The following is a 19749-nucleotide window of genomic DNA, read 5'->3' as shown; positions in this document are numbered from 1 at the left end:
ACAGGAAGTAGGACAGGAGTTGGGAGTTGAAGAATTTGACGAGGCAGACAAGACAGGGACATTTCTGATGCATAGAACAGTGTAAATATAAGTTGAAATGAGAAAAAAATGCATATTTTGGGAAGAAATCAGTAAAAACTGATTAGGGAGGATGGTTCAGAGAATGAATAATGAAGACATGGTTAGAAATGTCACTTAGGTTTAGCTTCATTATCCTGTTTCCATTCACAAGCAAGAACCTGGGCTGACCCAGAAAGAATAAATGAAGCCAGGTTTCCTGGACCAGTTGTACAAACACATCCTGGGGCATGGGAGAGGGAAAGAAAGGAGAGACTCTGAGTAATTGCCCTGACCAGCTTTCAGCAGACACCCCAGGTGGATCAGCAGATAAAAGACAGAAGTCAGAGTAGGTAAGACCGAGTCCCTCTGGGAAGACCTTGAATATTAGGCTAATGAGTTCTGACTTTATCATATAGGTTATCAAAGTCACTGAAGGTTAAAAGTTTTGTTGTTTTTAAAGGACAGTTAATTGCTAAAATAAAATAAGCCAAAGGACAATCCATTGCTTTCCAATGTGAAACCTGTGAAAAACTAGAGGTTGGCAATGGACAGGAACCTTGAAATTTGAACTATATGATTAATTATGATTCTCATAACAATTTATCATGTCCTTAATAATTCTTACATTTTTAAGCATCTCACATATATGGAATACGTGGATTGGTTGTCTCAGGTAACATCTGGCAAACAGGGTGCTGTCTATTCAAGCAGATTCATTTTTATATAATTTGCTTATTAGTATTTTCCCTTATTTTTAGATTGAGGGAAATAGCCATATCACTCTTTGGTCTTTGTAGGATATTAGACATCACATGGGTTTAAAGCTGTCTGCCTTATTGTATTTTAGAGTACCAACTCACACAAAATGAATTAATGCTGCAACATTAAACCATCAGAGATGTAAAAGTGGAAAGACATGAAAATAGTACTGCAACTTATATACCATTTGGCATAAAGGTTCTAAAGAAAATAACAAGTTTTCAGGGAGAAAGTACATTGTGAATCTGCATTGTGAGAACAAGAATCTCTACCAGTGTGATGATTTTCATGAGTGGCATGTACACACAAAAATCAAACAGAGTGGAGAAGCCTGACTCTATTACTTCATGAACAACATATCATCATTTCTAATATTTAGGGAGAGAGAGCAAAAGTTCCTTAAAAAGTTAAATTTTGGTGTCAATGGATTAGTTAACAAGGGTTTCCTTCTAACTATTTAAAGATATTCCAAATGAGGAAATAAATTAGTGCTGTTATTGACCATATTTAACACATCTGAATGCCAAACCGAATATGAATACATAATTATCGGAGGCAAATTCAACCAGGAATTCATTAGGAATCCATTTGCTAGCAATCTTTTGTGTTGATATATTCAATAATTCTGCTACATTTGAGAGAGCATTCCCTCATCTTAATGAGTTTTCTTTGAGGCACTGAACATCTATCAGTGAAAACTCTTTCCATAATTTCTGTACATTGTAGAATCCTTTTGTCAAGACTAGTTGACAAATCACCAAACATTTGTTACCCTTCCAAATGGCTTATGAATTTGGTATTTCTGATTTAGTAGGAATAAAGAATAAATGAAGATATGGTCTCTACACGGAATAGAATCTGTTGTTCAAACTCTCTTTGAGATGAATATAGATACCTGGTGAAAGACTTTGAAAACATTCTTCCTCATCCTAATCAGCATCATAGTTGTTTTCCATTATTATCATTGCTGTTATTACCACTCATTTTTAGTTTACTATTCTTTTATAAATTGCAGTAAATATTTTTAAATTCCATCTATAATTGGTTTGCTTGTATACTGGATGTCCACTAAGTGGTTTACAGATGCCAAAAGACAGAGTGATATTGATGCAAAGGATGAATTGGAAGAAGAAAAAAGTGGTAGACGGCGAGATGAGAAGTAATTCCAGTGAATTAGTAGAGGTCTGAGATGGAGGCACTAGAAATAAAGTTAAAAAGATAGTTGCAAAACAGAACAGGAAGATAGAATTTCTGGATGTTACCCCAGACTAGATACGGAAAACATGAGAGGAGTCACTAAGTTGGACTTTAAGGTTCCAACATTAGGGGAATAATTTTATCACAAACAAAAGAGAGAGGAAGTCAGCAAGAGACTGGTTTACCCTGGAAAGAAAGGGTTTCAACATAGCCATGTTGAATTTGAAGTTAAAATGGTAATGTCCAAGTAAAGAAGTATATGTTGATTTATATAGAATTAAAATATAAATTATTTGGTTCTGTACAGCTGCTTCTAAAATATTTGAACATAGAAGGTTTGCTGAATGACAGTGAGGAAATTACATTGGTAATTTGCCCAAGAAATTGGCTTCATGCACAAAGGCAAAGAACTCATGCTCTGAATTAGTGTAGTCAAGATTAATGCAAACACTGTATATGGAATAATTATTAGTACTAAATGTTTTAGCATCAAACCAGAAACATTTCATCTTCATAAATAATAATATGTCTCTATTTTGGATAATCAAGAGATAAGAATCTTATATAGTTTCAGGATTTCATTTATACGTTTACGTTTTCATTGATGTATATTTCCAGTAATTTTTCTGTAGGAACAGATAAGAAATTCTCCCAAAGAGTTGGCAGCAATACAAACACAGCTTGATATTTACTGTGAACCACTGTCTGTTTCACTTCACTCAAGCATTTGTTTTTCTTAGAATAATTAACAGTGAAAAGTACACACACACACAGACACACACACACAGAGACACACACACACACACAGAGACACACACACACACCCATGGCAGATCCTCACCCATTGACCCTAGCAATCCCACAAAGTGAAAACAGCTGAGATGGAATAATGAAAGGTAATAAAGTTAGAGAAACAAAAGGTTTTCTGTAGAATGGATTAGAGGATTATTTTGCTATATTTTCCTAAAATTCATATTATAATAAACTAATTTCATCTCCCCCCACCAATCACATGCAACATGTCAGTGGTAGTGAGGGTCGTGGGCTGTGGGTCCATGCCACTGAACTCTTGTCAGAACATATGGCTAATATATAGATTAGCTAATCAAGATATGTAGAGAGTACAAAAATAGCTCAGAAACTTACAAAGAAGAAGGGAGACGTAGACAGTTCAAGATAGATAGTGGGGGAACCAAGAAATTAGCTAGGCATCAACTGTATAACATTAACATGAAGCAAACTGTTGATTTCATTACCAAGAAGTTAAATCCAGAACTCCCAACCTTTTACCAAACAATGGTAATTGGCAGACCTCAGGATTCCTCAACTAATGTTGATATCCTCAAAACGACTATATTGATGCAACACATTATAAATTATGTTGTGGTGTATACAACATGTCACTTTACAGCCATTTAATTCCTAGCTCTCTTGTAGTCACTAGGTAAGCTCGCAAGGGTCTTTTAGCCTTTTCTTGAGATTTTCTGCTTGTCTTGAATAAATAATACTGACATGTTAATACAATCACCCAGGAATCAATTGCAAAGGAAACTTTGTGAAAAATGAATATAAAACAAATATAAAAGCAATAGAATGTTGAGCTTAAATGTGAATAATTATATATTTATAGCATATAGTCTCATGAGAGAAGTTTTCTCCATGTAAAGTGTCAACTTAGGCCACTTAACCTGTATACTTCACCTATAATTAAAATTGTTAAATACAGGGACACAGAGGTATCCTCATACAGCATGTGGAGAAGTCTACACTCACAGAGAGCTGGGTTATCTGACTATCCAGAGAAACAAATTTTAGATAAGCCATAATTACCCTAGAGATAGTTTTGGTCAGGACTGAGAATTCCAGTTTTCCTTCCTTCCTTTATTTTTGCTTTGTAAACTGTCACACTCCCTGAAGTCAATCTGTTCACCTTTCCACAGTGGTACACAGTTCTCACGTGAGTTTGACATTAAACAATAAACCCCAGCTCTAGGAAATATTTCACTAACATCAAGTATGTCCTATTCATGTTAAAAATTCTGCTTCAGAAAATCTGGCTCTCCTTTAAAAACTGACCCATCAGAACATAACCCCTTCCCCAATTCCCATCCTCACCCCCTGATTCTCTTCTGCCTTGGAACTTTGTGGGGTAGTGCAGCCAGGGATCTCAGCCTTGGGTTTAGAGACACGGGGATCTGAGCTTCACCCCTGCTCTGCCTCGGGTAGCTCTGTGTCATTGTGTAAGTTACCCCAACTCTCCGAAACTCTTTTCTGAAGTGGGGATGATACTGCATGACTCATAATGTTGTTGTATAGAAAAGAAAGTCTGTGAAGTACACGGCAGGAAATCTGACACTCAGTAGGTATCAAATAATTCCATGCTATTATAATTATTTGCATGGAAACACAGAACCCTGAAAGAAAAGATGACATACACAGTAAAGACCCAGAACCTAGTCCTGCTTCTGAACTTCCACAGAAAACCAGCACAGACTGAAAGCAATTTTTCATCCAACTGTCAAGTGCCCTACGACATGAAAGCTCATCACATACTGATTGAGCTGAGGTGTTCCCTGCAGTTGGATGTCTCAGGGGGGTCGGTGGTGCACGTCTTCCAGTGAAATTATACCTTTAAGGACTCTCTTCAGAGTCTTTAGAATGCATACAAAAGATCCAATCAGCTTTATAACAACCAAAGAATTAGCTGGCTTGAAGGATCATTGTTCATTCTTTGCTATTTTGTCAGTGAAGGTCATAGAGTCCACACTAAATTATCTGGAGGGAAAAACACACAGGAGATTCAGTAGTGCGGTTCTTGCCTGTGAAGTGGAAGGCCCATGTAAACATAGCCTCCCTTTATTCAAGGCCTACCATAGTAGTGCCTTTCATAGAATAGATGCCCCAAAGTTATTTGATGACTGAAGGAATAGACTGGCAGTCAGGATGCTTTGGAGCAAAGAGACAGGAACCGAATGCACAAAAATCTGGCAGTGGTCTACTCCTGACAAATAGATTCACAGAAACATCATTAAGAAATGCAAGGCCTGGCAAAGTGGTTCATACCAGGTGGGAGGAGGATCACTTGAGACCAGGAGTTTGAGATCAGCCCGGGTAACATAGCTAAACACTACCTTTACATAAAATTTAAAGAAAATTTAGTCAGGCAGGGTAGTGCACCTACATTTCCGACTACTCGGGAGACTGAAGTGGGAGGACCACTTCAGCCTAGGAGTTGGAGGCTGCAATGAACCATGATTGGACCACAGCACTCCAGCCTGGGTGACGCAGCGAGACCCTGTCTCAAAAAAAAAAAAAAGGTAATGCCATGTATATGCTGTTGTTTTGTTTTGTTTTTCCTATGAACACAAAGACTCACATAACGTGACAAGTTTCGGCATCTTGGAGAACATCTTCTTAGCGTTCAAGGTTAAGTTTTCCAGCACTGACAAAAGAGCAACAGTTTGAAATCTGGACCTTTCCAGATGTGCTTTAGAGGGAAGATCTTCCCTCACATCCCATGATTTTCACACTTGAAAAGCGCTCTGTTAAGACGCAGAGTGAATTTCCTTCAGAGCTCTTCCATAGCTCTTCAATACTAAGTTCTCTCTTTCATTGATGTCCCTTTAAATGCTGGGTATCTTAATGAGTCTTCACTGGTTGATACATTTGGTTCAATAAAGATGATTTGGTCTATCCACACAGACAACAAACCATTATCAGGAAATTTCCTGAATCCTTGCCCCTCCCTATCCTCTCCCTACTCCAGACCTGAAGACTTATCTTATGTTGTAGTATGTTTTCACATTAAGTTGTAAGTAATTGTATGCTAATTTATGGGATTCTGAATAGTATGATTAAAAGAGGACTGGACTTGGGGGCTACAAGAGCTAGATTTTGATTTGAGACATGGCATCAACTGGCTGCTTGACTTTGAATAAATCACAAATATTTATGGAGCCTTGATTTTCCGTCTATTCTGTAAGAGAGCTGGACTATGAATCTCTCTATTCCCTTCTCAGTTCTGAAATTTGAATAAATCCCAGGCTTCAGTGTGGCATATGGTAGGTGCTCAATAAATGTTTATGAGTTTATATGAAGGAACAAGTTAATAATTAGATCTAAAAATTATTTAGAATGAAACCTTTTCATCTAGAGTGATATCTGCAGGATATCTAATGACAAAAGCAAGAAACAGACAATGTGTATATTATGATCTCATTTTTTAAAACAAAGGCCCCAAATCCTATATATCCACAGTATGCATGTGTGTTTATAAGTATATGGATTTTTATGCATGATTGTTTACATATTTTAAGCATATGAACTTGGGAAAAAATCCCAGATACAGTCTAGAGTATTGACATAGTTCTAGGTGTATGTTTATGAAGTGAGGGATGATATTGGTGTGGAGAATGGGAAGAGGGGAACTGGAAGCTAAACCAAAAAGGAAAAGAATTCAGATTGCTACATTTTTCCCTATAAATTTATACATATAGTGTAATCATATTTATTAATTTCTATGAAGTTCTATATTATGTATATGCACATATAAAGATAACTTTTTAAAACAGTTTAATTTACCAGTCCTGATAAGGAGGTTTGGTCATTTTCAGTGCTGTTATCTCTAGCTCTGAGGGAGAAGAGTGAGATATACAGTCAACATGAACTTGCAAGACCTATGGAATCGCACTGTGATGGCAGGTCAGGTAACACCGTCCGTATAAAGGAGTGAGTCCATTGCTGTATTCATTTGACCAGCTGTTCTGACTGGCTGCAGGAGTGGTGAAGGGCAATGGGAGACCTGCTCCAGGGGTTTGTAAAAAGGATGAGTTGAAAGGCCAAGGATGTCAGCGAGCTGGTAAAAGGGAAATTCAAGTGATCAACACTGGGGTCCTAAAAATGAAGCCTAGGAAGCTTGCAAATAGGAAAGGAATAAAAGGCTCAAAGTTGGAAGTACAGAAGAGGTCAAATAGTAAGCGAGCCTTAGAGGGATGCTGAGATATGAGAGGTTCTGGTTGAAAAGGATAATAGATACAGTTCCAGTTAGTAACAAGTGCCAAGAAAGTAGATTCCTGTCGACATATGGAGATAAAAGTCCTGGGAAGAGCTGAGGTCAAGGAACTGTAAAGCTAGGCTGTTTGATGCGTCATTCCAAGCAAACGAAGAAATCCCTGCATGACAGGGATTCAAGTAAGACCATGAACCTGGTGACTATTTCACTTGTGGCTGTCGATGGGGGGACATTTCCAAGGCCTTGTAACTCCTTGTGAGTTACAAGGAGGGGTAAATTGTGAGCAGCTCAAGTGGAGAAGCCTCTGAAGGATAGATTATTATATATATTTTGGCATTGGCATAGTGTGGCAAACATTTGAAAACTCTAGTGGGAAAGGTGGAAGCTGCCAGATAGTCACCCTCATTCTCTGAGCATGTGTGTATGTGTGTGAGAAAGGGGGAGTGTGGCTTCAAGGAATTAGTGTCCTTAAAGGAAACCCAGGTTCCAAACGCAGGAAGAAAATGCAGAGAATGTGGAAGATTTGTTGACCATCTACAAATAAGAAATTTGGGCTTCGAGTTAAACCAGCAGAAGTTGACGAGATTGGGGAAGCACACACAAAGGAGATGAAAAGTGAAGTTTACTAACCAAAAAGAGCCCACACCTTGCATAATGCTTGGGGGAATTTCAGGGATGATAAGAAGAAAAGAAAAAGGAAATTATTAAACTGAAGGTAACTAAAATTGTCTTCAAGTTGTTTTGATATGGGTGTTCGCCTCAGGCCCAAGGAGAGGCTGCAGCTTGGAATGACTGTTAAGGCTTCAGCTGTCCAAACCATGCTTCCTGCATTTGAGAAGGATGGTAGGTAGGAAACGCTGTACCCACAGTTTACTTGGAAAGTTAGGACATGTAAACTGTGGGTACAACAATCCTATCATCCTATTGCAGGGCAGAGCAGGACAGTATATGTGCAGCTGAAGAGCTGCTCGAAACAGTGGGTGGTAACAGACCAGGTTGAGTAGGCAGAAGCAAAGCAAAGATAATGCTTAAGTGAAGTTGAGAGTTTGACTGCAAGGGTGCTGTAAGCTCATGTGACTTTTGCTCAGGCCCACTTCTGCTTCCTATTGTAGACACCTGAGAACTTCCTGTAAAGACCATCACCTTGTCTAGGCTACCTTCCAGAACTGCTTCTCCAATCTGTCCTTAACATGGCAACCTGGTTAATCTTTGTTATTAAAATGCCATCAACCATTTATTTGTAACCCAGATAAGGAGAGGGTAGCAATGTCCATAGGGTAGCAGGAAATGAACTTAAGGAAATGAAGACTTGGAAGCCATTCACGTGACCGATATTTGGAAACCAAAGAGATACCTTTAGTTCTTCTTTATTATATCCTGAAAATGGTTGTAAGCTATATCTGAATTTACTGAGAAGTTTGTATCTTCAGAACCCCTGTAGAGGATGAATTAATATTTTCACTATCAGATTATCATTTTCTAGCCACGGCACTAAAATAGTGAAAGTTGGAAAGATATGCTTGAAAGTCACCCACAGTATACTCAGTTATACTCACTATATTCACTTAGCCCCAAGAGGAAATTACCAAATTATTGATAAAATAATTTATCAATTATTTTATGTATGCTTCATTGAGGTAAACAAATCAATGAATCACGGTCTCACAACGTATAGAAAATATCAGTTTACCTGCCCATTCTTCAGTTTCACAACTCTAAAATGGAAATCATGCCAGGAGTGTTTTGTCTGACTGATCTTTGTCACATACACTTCCTGTCCCCTCCCCTGCCCAGAGCACACATACTTCAAAAAGCTGGCAGAAATAAGAGAGACATCCTAAAGGAGGGGTTTTAAAATTTTCCTTATTGAAATTTTTCTGAAATGAAGAGCTTAAGAAAGAAACAGGTAAATTAGGTTTCTGTGTAAGGGAGTAGAGCAAGGGAGAGAAAAACCTAAGAATGGATTCACCTGTGCAAGAAGGGCATGCATCTAGGTAGCAGCCAGGCACACATGCAGCCTTGTAAAATGAGCTTCCATGCTTTCTCTGTAGTGATCAGAACCAATCACCGCAGACGAAGGCAAGAGCAATATTTGGTAAGGAGTGTTCAGGTGGAATATACATCAGGCAGGGCCCCTTCTGAGATCATTAGCACCAAACATGTCAGGATTTGTTGATGTTCAATCAGTTAACTTCTTCCTCAAAGCACCTTGACAGGGTTATGAAATGGCTTACATCAATAAAAAGCTACAAATTCCTCTGAAAAGTGAAACAACATGAACAAAAAGGCTTTTACTGCTTTAAAAAATGATCCCAAAGTGATACTGGTATTAAATTCTTAGATTTTCATGTTTCCTGAGGTTATCGTGCAACATAGTAAAAACATATTATGGTTTTGTGAAGAAACTTCACAGTACTTGCATCTGCCGTATGAAGTTACCAAAAAATAAAATAAAACTGAAAGTAAACAGATGGAAGGAATGTCGCATGGAGTAAACAGATGACATGGAAACTCCTGGAAAAGTCATTATGGCATCTGTCCACGCAGGAATTGTAAAGGGCTTCAATCAACTCACTGGTGGTGTGCCAATGATTAGACTACCATGGTTGAAAAGGAAGTGGAGAGAGCGCGCAAATCCTGGGAGAGCTGAGGAGGAGGTGAGATGCTGTGAGCAGATATCACTCTTCAAACATAGAGACCTGTATTCTTATACAAGTGATGGTAAAGGCACAGTTATAGTATAGGCTTCTAACTGGTAATGCCTCTTCCCTGGCTGGGAGAACAGCCTCTCTTATTGTGTTAATTGCCACATTTATGCCACCTGGTTGCAGAAGTGGCATATCCCTCAAACTAAAAACCAGTGCCCGCTTTGATGCTGCTATACAGATAGAAAAAAAAATATAAGAAATAGAATGTGGATTCTTCCTGGGTTTAGAAAGCTCAGGAAATCACTTACGATAGTGTATGATGACGCCTGCAGGTTCAGAGACAGGATTTTTAAATGAGGGCAGAAAAGTCAGGCAACTACTGGTTGAAGGGGTACTATATGTCATGTCCTGTTCTAGATGCTGGAGGTATCCATGAAACAAATCAGTCAGGGTCTCTGCTCTTTTGGGCTTCTGGTCATAATTATGTGAATTGTTCTATTAATAATTATATAATACATCAAACACAAATAAAGTGATATGTAATTTATATTAGCTCTTTGGGAATAGGGTGAGTACCTATTTGCAAAGGGTGGCAAATACAAAGCAGACTTGTCAGCACTCCCTGCTTTTCCTTTACCCACAGCAGACATGAGCCAAGCCAGTGAGGACATTCTGGGTTGCTAAATCCTTCTCAATACAGCAGTCCCTCCCGACAGCTAGTGATGATTAATCAGTGTCAGTGTATGATATTTGAAAACTTATATTTGGCATGCATACTTATTTTTGCCCATCTTATTTTCTTTATTCGTTTCTTTTTTCTTAGTATTTGTTGAACATTTTGAAATCCCTTGTCTTAGCAATATTGGAGGAAATTAACCAAAGGGAGAGATGTGATTCCCCTCTGGCCAGTGTTTATAAGGGAATATGAAGAACTGAGGGATCAGATCTAGTCTTTTCCACAGCATTTGAAGGAACTGAAATTAAAAGCTGAACCTCCAGAAGGTGGGCCTGGGGCTGCTGTACCAGTATTTTTTCCATAGTTATGTTCTCTAGGAGGGCTGGAAGCTTTAACAACTATGACCAGTGTCTCAAAGATGGTTCTTTAGCACCATGGCCATTGTCTTTAATCACAGAAGTAGCTGCACTTTTTTTTTTAGTGCTTTCTCTTCAGCTCTGAATGGCTCTGCCTGGGGTGTCAGTTGGGTGCCCTGCAGACCAGTGGTTTCTTGGCTGGGTGTAATCTTGCCTTGGTAGTACTGCTGCCTTCTTGCTGTCACTTGGTGTCACTGCACAGAACACCTGCTTGGTTCCTGTTCCTTCCTCACCCTGACTTCTGGTTTTCATGGAATTTTGGATGCCTGATTACATGCTAAGCCTTAACAAATTGTCTTGCTTGGATTTATGGAAACTACTTACCCAGCGCTCTCTCCTTGTTGCCGAGTTTTGACCTACCACCTTGCTTTCAGCCCTGATCATTCCTATTACAAGCCCTGACCGTTCATCTTGCTTCTGACTCCACTGTCTGAGGCTACTCAGACCTGAGTACTTCTCACTACCCAAGGCTGGGTGTGGATGCATTACAGAGGTCTCCTTTTCTTTTGAGTTACTTTCCATGCCTCCAAGAAAGAATCAAAAAGATGGAGGAGGAAGATAAGGAAAAGGGAAAATGAAATAGGGACTAGAAGGAGGGCCTGGAGGAGGGAGCAGAGGAGAAGGAGGAAAGAGAAATACTAAGTTCATGCAACTGAGGTCCTGGAGCTATTTGCCCACTAGTTACATCCTTTCCATTTTAATGCCTTTTAACTATTTTGCTTTTCTTTGTGTAAAGTACTGAAGGCCATCCACAGCCTGGTTTTTCAATACACTCCCAGGGCTCCTCTTTAACTCATCAGGTAGCACATAATCACTAAATACAAGTTAATTTTAATATGATTCCAAACAAAACATAATTAGAAGAGCAATGTACTGTGAAAATTATCATAAAAAGCATTCAAAAGCCAAGAAAAACACATTTGTGTTATCTATGGTTTAGGGTTATTTGTGGCTCTCCATTAGGGCAGAACTGAAGTTGACTTTAGCTATGATTTCATGGTCTATAAAAACAACTACTGAGAATTGGGTATGAGTTGCAGTTGTGTTCAAATATTTTATGAACCTTCTTCAATATCAACATTTACTCAACTTCTTTCTGCTATAATGGCCCACCTGTATTACTTCAAAGTAATATACATAGGTTATTCTCACTACATCCAGAACATGCCACTTCTATTCAATGGGAAAATGCAGTTTGGAATTGGCTGAGGGAATCTTGACCTTCTAAGATTGAAATGTATTAAGCAGCTCTCTAAGGAAGCACTGTGCAGTGAACTGTAGTGGGGAAATTGTAATCAGGGATAATAGGATAAATGTCTCAAATATATATAGGTGCAATTTCAAATCATGGGACGTAGTTACACACCAGCCTAATGGGCAGTTTTCAAAGATTAGGTGTCTCTTGAATTTTGCCTAACTATCAAATGTCTTCATGCAGGTTTTTGAAGTAGATATTCTTGTATTTTTCTACACACAGATTTAAGAATAATCATAAATATGTCTTTACTCTTATTGCTTTTGCCAGATTATTACTCCAGAATGCAAAAGCAAGTCTAGGAGAGATGAATAGGCCCTTGGAATCTTTGTGGTTTGGATCCCTAAATTTCTATATGGTGAGAGGTAGGTAAGTTGCAGAAACACAAGATTCAGCCTAAGTTACAAAAATGTTTCCTGACATTGCACTTTTTTTCTCCTTTTCTTCCTAGTCATGGTCATCTGCCTGTCATGGGGATCCAGCTGTTCACAATTCTTGTTTCTTTAGTTTTAGTTTCGGGGGTACATGTGCATGTTTGTTACATGAGTGTATTGTGTAATGGTGAAGATTGGGCTTTCTGTATACATCCAAATAATTAAGATTTTATCCAATAGATCATTTTTCAATCCTCAGCTTTCTCTCCCTCCCCATTTTTGTGATCTCCAGTATCTATTATTTCCATCTTTATGTGCATATGTGCTCATTGTTTAGCTCCCACCTATAAATGAGAACATGAGATATTTGATTTTCTGCTTCTCAGTTAGTTCACGTAGGATAATGGCTCCCAGCTCCATCCATGTTGCTGCAAAGGACATGATTTCATTCTTTTTCATGGAAATGCAATTTAAAGCCACACTGAGATACCATCTTATACCAGTCAGAATGGCTATCATTAAAAAGTCAAAAAAACAACAGATGTTGATGGTGGAGAAAAGGGAACATTTATACATTGTTGGGAATGTAGATTGGTTCAACCTGTCTAGAAAACAGTATGAAGATATCTCCAGGAACTAAAAATAGAGCTACCACTGACCGTGCAATACCAATACTGGGTATTTACCTTAAAGAAAATAAATCGTCATATTAAAAAAGACATCTGGCTGGGTGCAGTGGCTCACACCTGAAATCCCAGCACTTTGGGAGGCCAAGGCAGGTGGATCACCTGAGGTTGGGAGTTCAAGACCAGCCTGGCCAACATGGTGAAACTCCATCTCTACTGAAAATACAAAAATTACCTGGGTATGGTGGCATGCACCTGTAATCCCAGCTATTCAGGAAGCTGAGGGAGGAGAATCGCTTGAACCTAGGAGGCAGACGTTGCTGTGAGCTGAGATCACACCACTGCACTTCAGCCTGGGTGACAGCATGAGACTCTGTCTCAAAAAAAAAAAAAAGAAAGAAAAGACGTCTGCTTTTGTGTATGAAACCAACCTCAGTGTCCATCACCAGTTGACGAGAGGATAAAGAAAATGTAGTATATATATACCACGGAATACCATGTTCATAATTCCTTAGGACTAATTCTGTCTGGGAATTGGAAAGATGTTAAGAAGCTCTTGGCTAAAAACTCAGCCGAAGTTGCTCCATCACTGGCCCAAGTGTGCTCCTATGCTTTGGCCCTAACAATGGAACTTTTGTCTTATGTACTTTTTGTCCTATTGTCATGCTGCTTTATTCAAATGTGTCATAAACAGAGCTTTCATGACCTGCTTCATCACCATGAGCTTTGGAGTCAGATTGCATGAGTAGAAATGTCTGCTCTCTTACTTATCAGCTGGGTGTCTCTAGACAGGTAACTTAATTTTTATGTGGCTCAGTTACCTCATCTGTTAAAGAAAAACAACCTTGTAGCTTGCAGGGAATAAAATTATCTCTGTCAAGTTATCATTAGGCTGGCCCAAAAGTAATTGCGGTTTTTCCCATTGAAGTAATAGTCTTTGTTGCTTTTTGTTGTTGTTTTTGATATAGGGTCTTGCTCTGTCACCAAGGCTCAGTGGTGCTGTCACGGCTCACTGCAGCCTAGACCTCCCAGGCTCAATGGATCCTTCTGCCTCAGCCTCCCAAGTAGCTGGGACTACAGGCCTGCACCACCATGCCCAGGTAGTTTTAAATTTTATTTTTGTAGAGATGAAGGTCTCACCAGGCTGCTCTTGAACTCCTGAACTCAAGTAATCTTCCCACCTTGGCCTCCCAAACTGCTGGAATTACAGGCATGAGTCAGTGCACTCAGCCTTTTGCTCTTTATAGTAAGCTTCTCTGATAATGTCAGCTTGCTTCTGTCTCAAAACAATGTCTACTTCATTTATCTGCCTATGACGGCACTTGCTTGTATCTTCCTAGACTTCTATGATATAGGAGTCTTACGGGCACTAGCTATGTTTCACAACACTATTCATCACATCCTACACTATTGGACTTTCTTCTCTGCTTTGCAGCTGTTTCTCCTCTGCTTCACCATGACCTACTCTGATCCTGTGCCCATGCGGGCTGGAAAGACAGACAGCTCCCAGTCTAAGTTATCCTGCTATCCAGGACAGGAGTCTAGATTTACAGACTGCTGTCATCTACCTCACATTTATAAGGTAGCATCTCAGCCAGCCAGTGGCATGTTTAGGGAAGAGAATATGTAAGTTTGAAAAATCTCAGTCTCCTCCAATACATTTTCTACCTGTTACCAACAGGATCGAACTTGCCTACAGAAAACAGCCTGATCTCAATTTCCTCAGACAATTCACCTATTAAAATGGCATGACTGACCTGGAGTTATGGAGATAACTCCTTCTGCTGAGCTCTTTCAACCAGTCACCCCTGATAGTGGAAAGTACAAGAAAAGCACAAACTGTTTCATTTTATTGCATTTGATGGTCAGGAAGTGAAATTACAAACTGTGATTGTTTCACCAAGCAGAAAGGAGATAAGTATAACACCAGTGAGGATGAAATAAAGGACTTCTTTCACAAAGGAAAGAGAGGAGATATACAATTGTCTGTCATAAATTGAAATTGGCTCACCTTATTTTGATTTTGAAAGCCACCATGCATGTGGAAATACTATGGCATTTTGTACACCACAAGTTAATTTAAATTATGCAATAATTATTAGTTTCATTGGCTTACAAACTGTTAATATGTTATTTATACCCCTAGGCACTGATGTATTCTAAGGCTACCCAAAAATCAAAAATTCCAATATTCAAGGTATTGAAATTGAAATAATATAAAAGCACATTCTATTCACTTGAAATAACGTATCAAAATATTTAGCTGATGCATTTTGTCGATTAGACCAGGAGGAAAACTAAATCAGTGATTCATTTTCATGTCTGCTAATTAGCCCTTATTGTTTCATTGGCACAGCCTGTACTAGTTACAGCCATGAGCTGTGTCACTGGTGATCAGTACAGAAAATGTTCAGGGCATTGATAGATGATTGTAATCAATACAAGAAAGACAAATCTCAGAATGTTTTTTTGTTTGTTTGTTTCGTATAGACAGAACACATTCAACGGAGATCTAGAACATCCCTCCAAGTCAAATTACAAGGCACTGGGAATATAAGAACAAGCAGTCACTTTTAAATCATTTCTTGTATTTTTCAATGTCTACATCATATGTTATGTCCACTTCTACTTTTGTCTCTTTTCTCCTTTAAATATAAATGAGGCTTCCCAAAGCTATATTGATTCTCTTAGAAAAGGTTTTAGTACGCTAGGCCTAGTATGTCATCTCTTTTTATATAGATATAGCTCCCAAGCTTCAGGGAGAAAATAGATCTTTAAAAAAATGGCTCCTTTCCCAAAGTGCTTGAATATAAGAGAAATGACAGGCAACTCCAGGCTTATACCAAGCAGACTTGGGAAGAAACAGGACTTAAATGAATTAGATATTGATTGCTTGTGTATTTTTAAAATTTTCTTTAATCCAAACTGGTTCCCTAGACAAGGGATTGGATTTGGACATTAAACGACAGCAAAAGTATTTTCGAAAATACAAAACTCTCCAAGTTTGAAGGTCCCATGTAGGTCGTTTTATTCTACACTTCAATTCTCTCCCTAACTTCTTTAGGGATTTTTCAGATCATCACTGAGCATCTCTTGATAAATATACTAGTTTATTAGTTAATGACTAATTTACAAAGTTTGAAAACAAGGACTCTTCACTTAATGTTGGTAACTCCATAACTCCTATTATTAAATAGAAGTTTAATAAATAATGTGTGATTGTTTGTCAACCAGGGGGTCACTGGTTGAGAGAGATCAACAGTAGGAGTTATCTCTGTAACTCTAGGTCAGTCACACCATTTTACTAGCTGAATTGTCTGAGGAAATTGAGATCAGGTTGTTTTCTGTAGACAATTTTGACCCTGTTAGTAATGGGCAGAAATGTATTAGAGGAGACTGTAGTTTTTCAAACTTCTATATTCTCTTCCCTAAATACGTCGTTTTAAATAAAAAATTATAACCACTTATTTCCTGATAGTTATTTATACACGGTTTGAAGAAGAACATGACTTTCAAACATCTTAGTAACCGGCTTTGGGATTTTCTTTCAGACACACCAAAAAAGATTTGCCAAAGTTCACGAGCAACGCCTCCATAAAGTCCAGTGGAAGGAAACAGATATGGATAAAATATATGAAAATCCAAAACCAAATATAATCTACTAGTAGTGGGTGGTCTATATTGCTTTGACAAATTTAATTTTATTTTTTATTATGTGTTGTTATATATGTGTCAGGTGGGTCACTATGCTTCATTAAAAGATTTAGTCATTTGCACAATTGAAAGTGAGCAAATATTGTTATAATTGTTTATGAATCTTAGATTCTCGCAGCTCCTAGTTTTCCCTTCATGCTTCATTTTCTTTGCCATACTCCAATCTCAGTTGGTAAAGAAGTATCTGGTGGAGGGAGGCATACAGATTTCATAGAAAATTTTACAAGGCCCTTTTTTTAAGCCTAGCATTGGCTGAACATACAAGATCAGTATCTTATCGAAGAAGTGATACAACCCTTCATCTTTGTCTACTTATAGTTTACACAAATTATTTTGTACATCAGTGAGATATTACTTTTATAAAAATTCTAACAAGTATTTCAGATAGTTTTTTTTTAAATGGAGGAGACAACAATGGAATTCCTTTATTAGTTTCAGCAGATCTATTTCTTAATACTGTGTAGAGTGAGATGTTGTACTCACTTGAACAACCTTTCTGCTTTTAAATTGAGGGTTAAATTGCCAGAATCAATATGCAAAAAGATGTATGTATTTAAAATTCTTTGCTAGGATCTAATAGGTCTGATTATACTGATTTGGATGCTCTTCCAACCTTCTGAACCCTTCAAAAAGGAACAGCAAGAGAACAGAGAATACTTTTTCCTCTATTGGCATCGATTTATAGTGACTTCCAAAGCGAAGCCTGCACCTCTCAACCGATTTAAATGCACTAGATTCTACTACTCTGAGTAAATTAAGTTACTTTTAATTTAAGCCCACACTCGATTCACACAAACCTCTTAACGCAAATCATATTCTCAAGTCTTGCTTCTTAAAACTACAAAAAAAAAAAAAAAAAATTTCCAAGGACTGAAAGTCATCTCTAAAGTTTCACTGAGAGGCATATCATTAGACACCTACTAAATTGAAACGGCCAAAGCAAACCTAAGGTAAATGAGTAGAAATAGAACTACAACAAATAATAACTGCTCAGTGAGAAAACAACCATTTTCTTATGATTATTAAATCTTAATATATTGCTTAATAACACAAAAACTGTAAAAGTGGATTAGTGCCATTTTATGTAACACTCCTGTACCTGAGGGTGAAAGGAGAAAGAACAGTCCCAGGTGTTTGGGGCTAAGCCCCTCACTGGAAAGGTTTCCATTCCCAACTGAGTTGGAGTTTAGCACTCTAGGCTTTAAGAATTATCACTTCTTTGACAACAAGCTGCCAAAAGTAGCTCCCTAGACTGGAAACCAAAGTTATCGGAAGATTCCCAAGAGATACAAGATTTGGAGAAAATAAAGTTAATTGTTCTTGAATCTAACATGACTCAGAAGAGCAGAATAAAATTATCTCCTGGGTTTGATGATTAATCTTCATCAAAGGTGAGAGCTTTCCATCAGCAGCTGGCCAGAGACTGAAAGCCATCCAGAAGCCTATCAGAATGATTTAGAAGAAAATGGATCTCCTTTGTAGCCTCCTCCATGGTGTAGAATCCCTGAGCATCCCTAGTCTTCCTCCTTGCTCACTCCCTAGATGAACTCATTTGTTCCCACAGCTTCAGCACCTGTCAGAGAAGAACCCCAACCTCATAAAGATAGCCTAGAATAACAACACCGCCACCCCATTAAGTGTTAAAAGTAGACAATGAGACTTAATAGATCATAGCAATACAGATTTCTTCTCTTTTACATCTTCCATCCAACCTGTCATTAGTAATCCTACTAAATCTGCCTTCTTCATTCCCAGGCATGCTTTCATTGAAGTCTCCCATGATTTTTCACTTGGATTAGTTTGCAACACTGCCTTTGCAGACTGTTTCTAAAGGACAGAACTAATTAAGTCATTCTCCCTTTCCCCTTTGCTCTTCTCAGAAAACCCAGTTCCTGAATACTCGAAAATCGTAGCTGCCCATCTGCAAACTCTGCATCCATAGATTCTTTAAAATGTCATTTAGGGCCAGCAGGCTATGCTTAATATTTCAAAATGCTTAAAGATAATCTCCAATTTATCTGGATAAGGCTTTATAGATTAACTATGAGCTAGAATTATTTCAATTCAGGATAGTACCTGGTGTTCTTCCATGACCCATCAAGTCGGGGCCAGGAGTTGGTCTTACATTCTCCTGGGATTATTCTAAAACTCTCCCCATTCAGCATGATGATGACAAATTGACATTGCCTGTAGACTATGAACCACAGATAGGATTGGTGAAGGCTCTTTAGGGTAATAGCTGTATTATTCATTACTGTTTCTCCAGAGCCTAGCACTGGAATATGGGAAGTACATAATACATAGATGTTTTAATAACTTTTTAGAAACCTGACTGATAGTTTTATACTTGTAATCAGATTAATGGTATTCATTAATACAAAATAGAGACAAGAATAGATCATTTTAATGTAAGCAAGCAAGTCCAATGTGTATGCCAACAGAACTTTTCAAGACACAGAGCTCAGGAGCAGAAAATACAACCAAGAAACTTTTAGAGTAGTAAAAGGGAAAGAAACTGTTATTTATTGAGCAACCAGTATGTGCTGGGCTCTTTAGCAGATACTTCAGATACATGCCTTCATTTTTTCCTCATTGTAATGCTATGAGAGAGAGCTTACATTTAATAGATGTAAACAAAATAAGATTCAGAGTGATTTCAAAAGTTACAGATTAGCTAAGAAGCAGAAGCAAGGACCCAACCATCTCCTGACTTGAAAGCCTATTGTCGGTTAGAAAATTTCGAGGGGGGCGGAGCAAGATGGCCAAATAGGAACAGCTCCAGTCTCCAACTCCCAGCGCGAGCGATACAGAAGACCGGTGATTTCTGCATTTTCAACTGAGGTACTGGGGTCATCTCACTAGGGAGTGCCGGACAATCGGTGCTGGTCAGCTGCTGCAGCCTGCCCAGCGAGAGCTGAAGCAGGGCGAGGCATCGCCTCACCTGGAAGCGCAAGGGGGAAGGGAATCCGTTTTCCTAGCCAGGGGAACTGAGACACACAACACCTGGAAAATC

The sequence above is a fragment of the Rhinopithecus bieti genome, unplaced genomic scaffold (assembly GCF_001698545.2).
Source record: "Rhinopithecus bieti isolate Rb0 unplaced genomic scaffold, ASM169854v2 scaffold_2077, whole genome shotgun sequence".
Taxonomy (NCBI): Eukaryota; Metazoa; Chordata; class Mammalia; order Primates; family Cercopithecidae; genus Rhinopithecus; species Rhinopithecus bieti.
Note: the sequence above shows the minus strand (reverse complement) of the source record.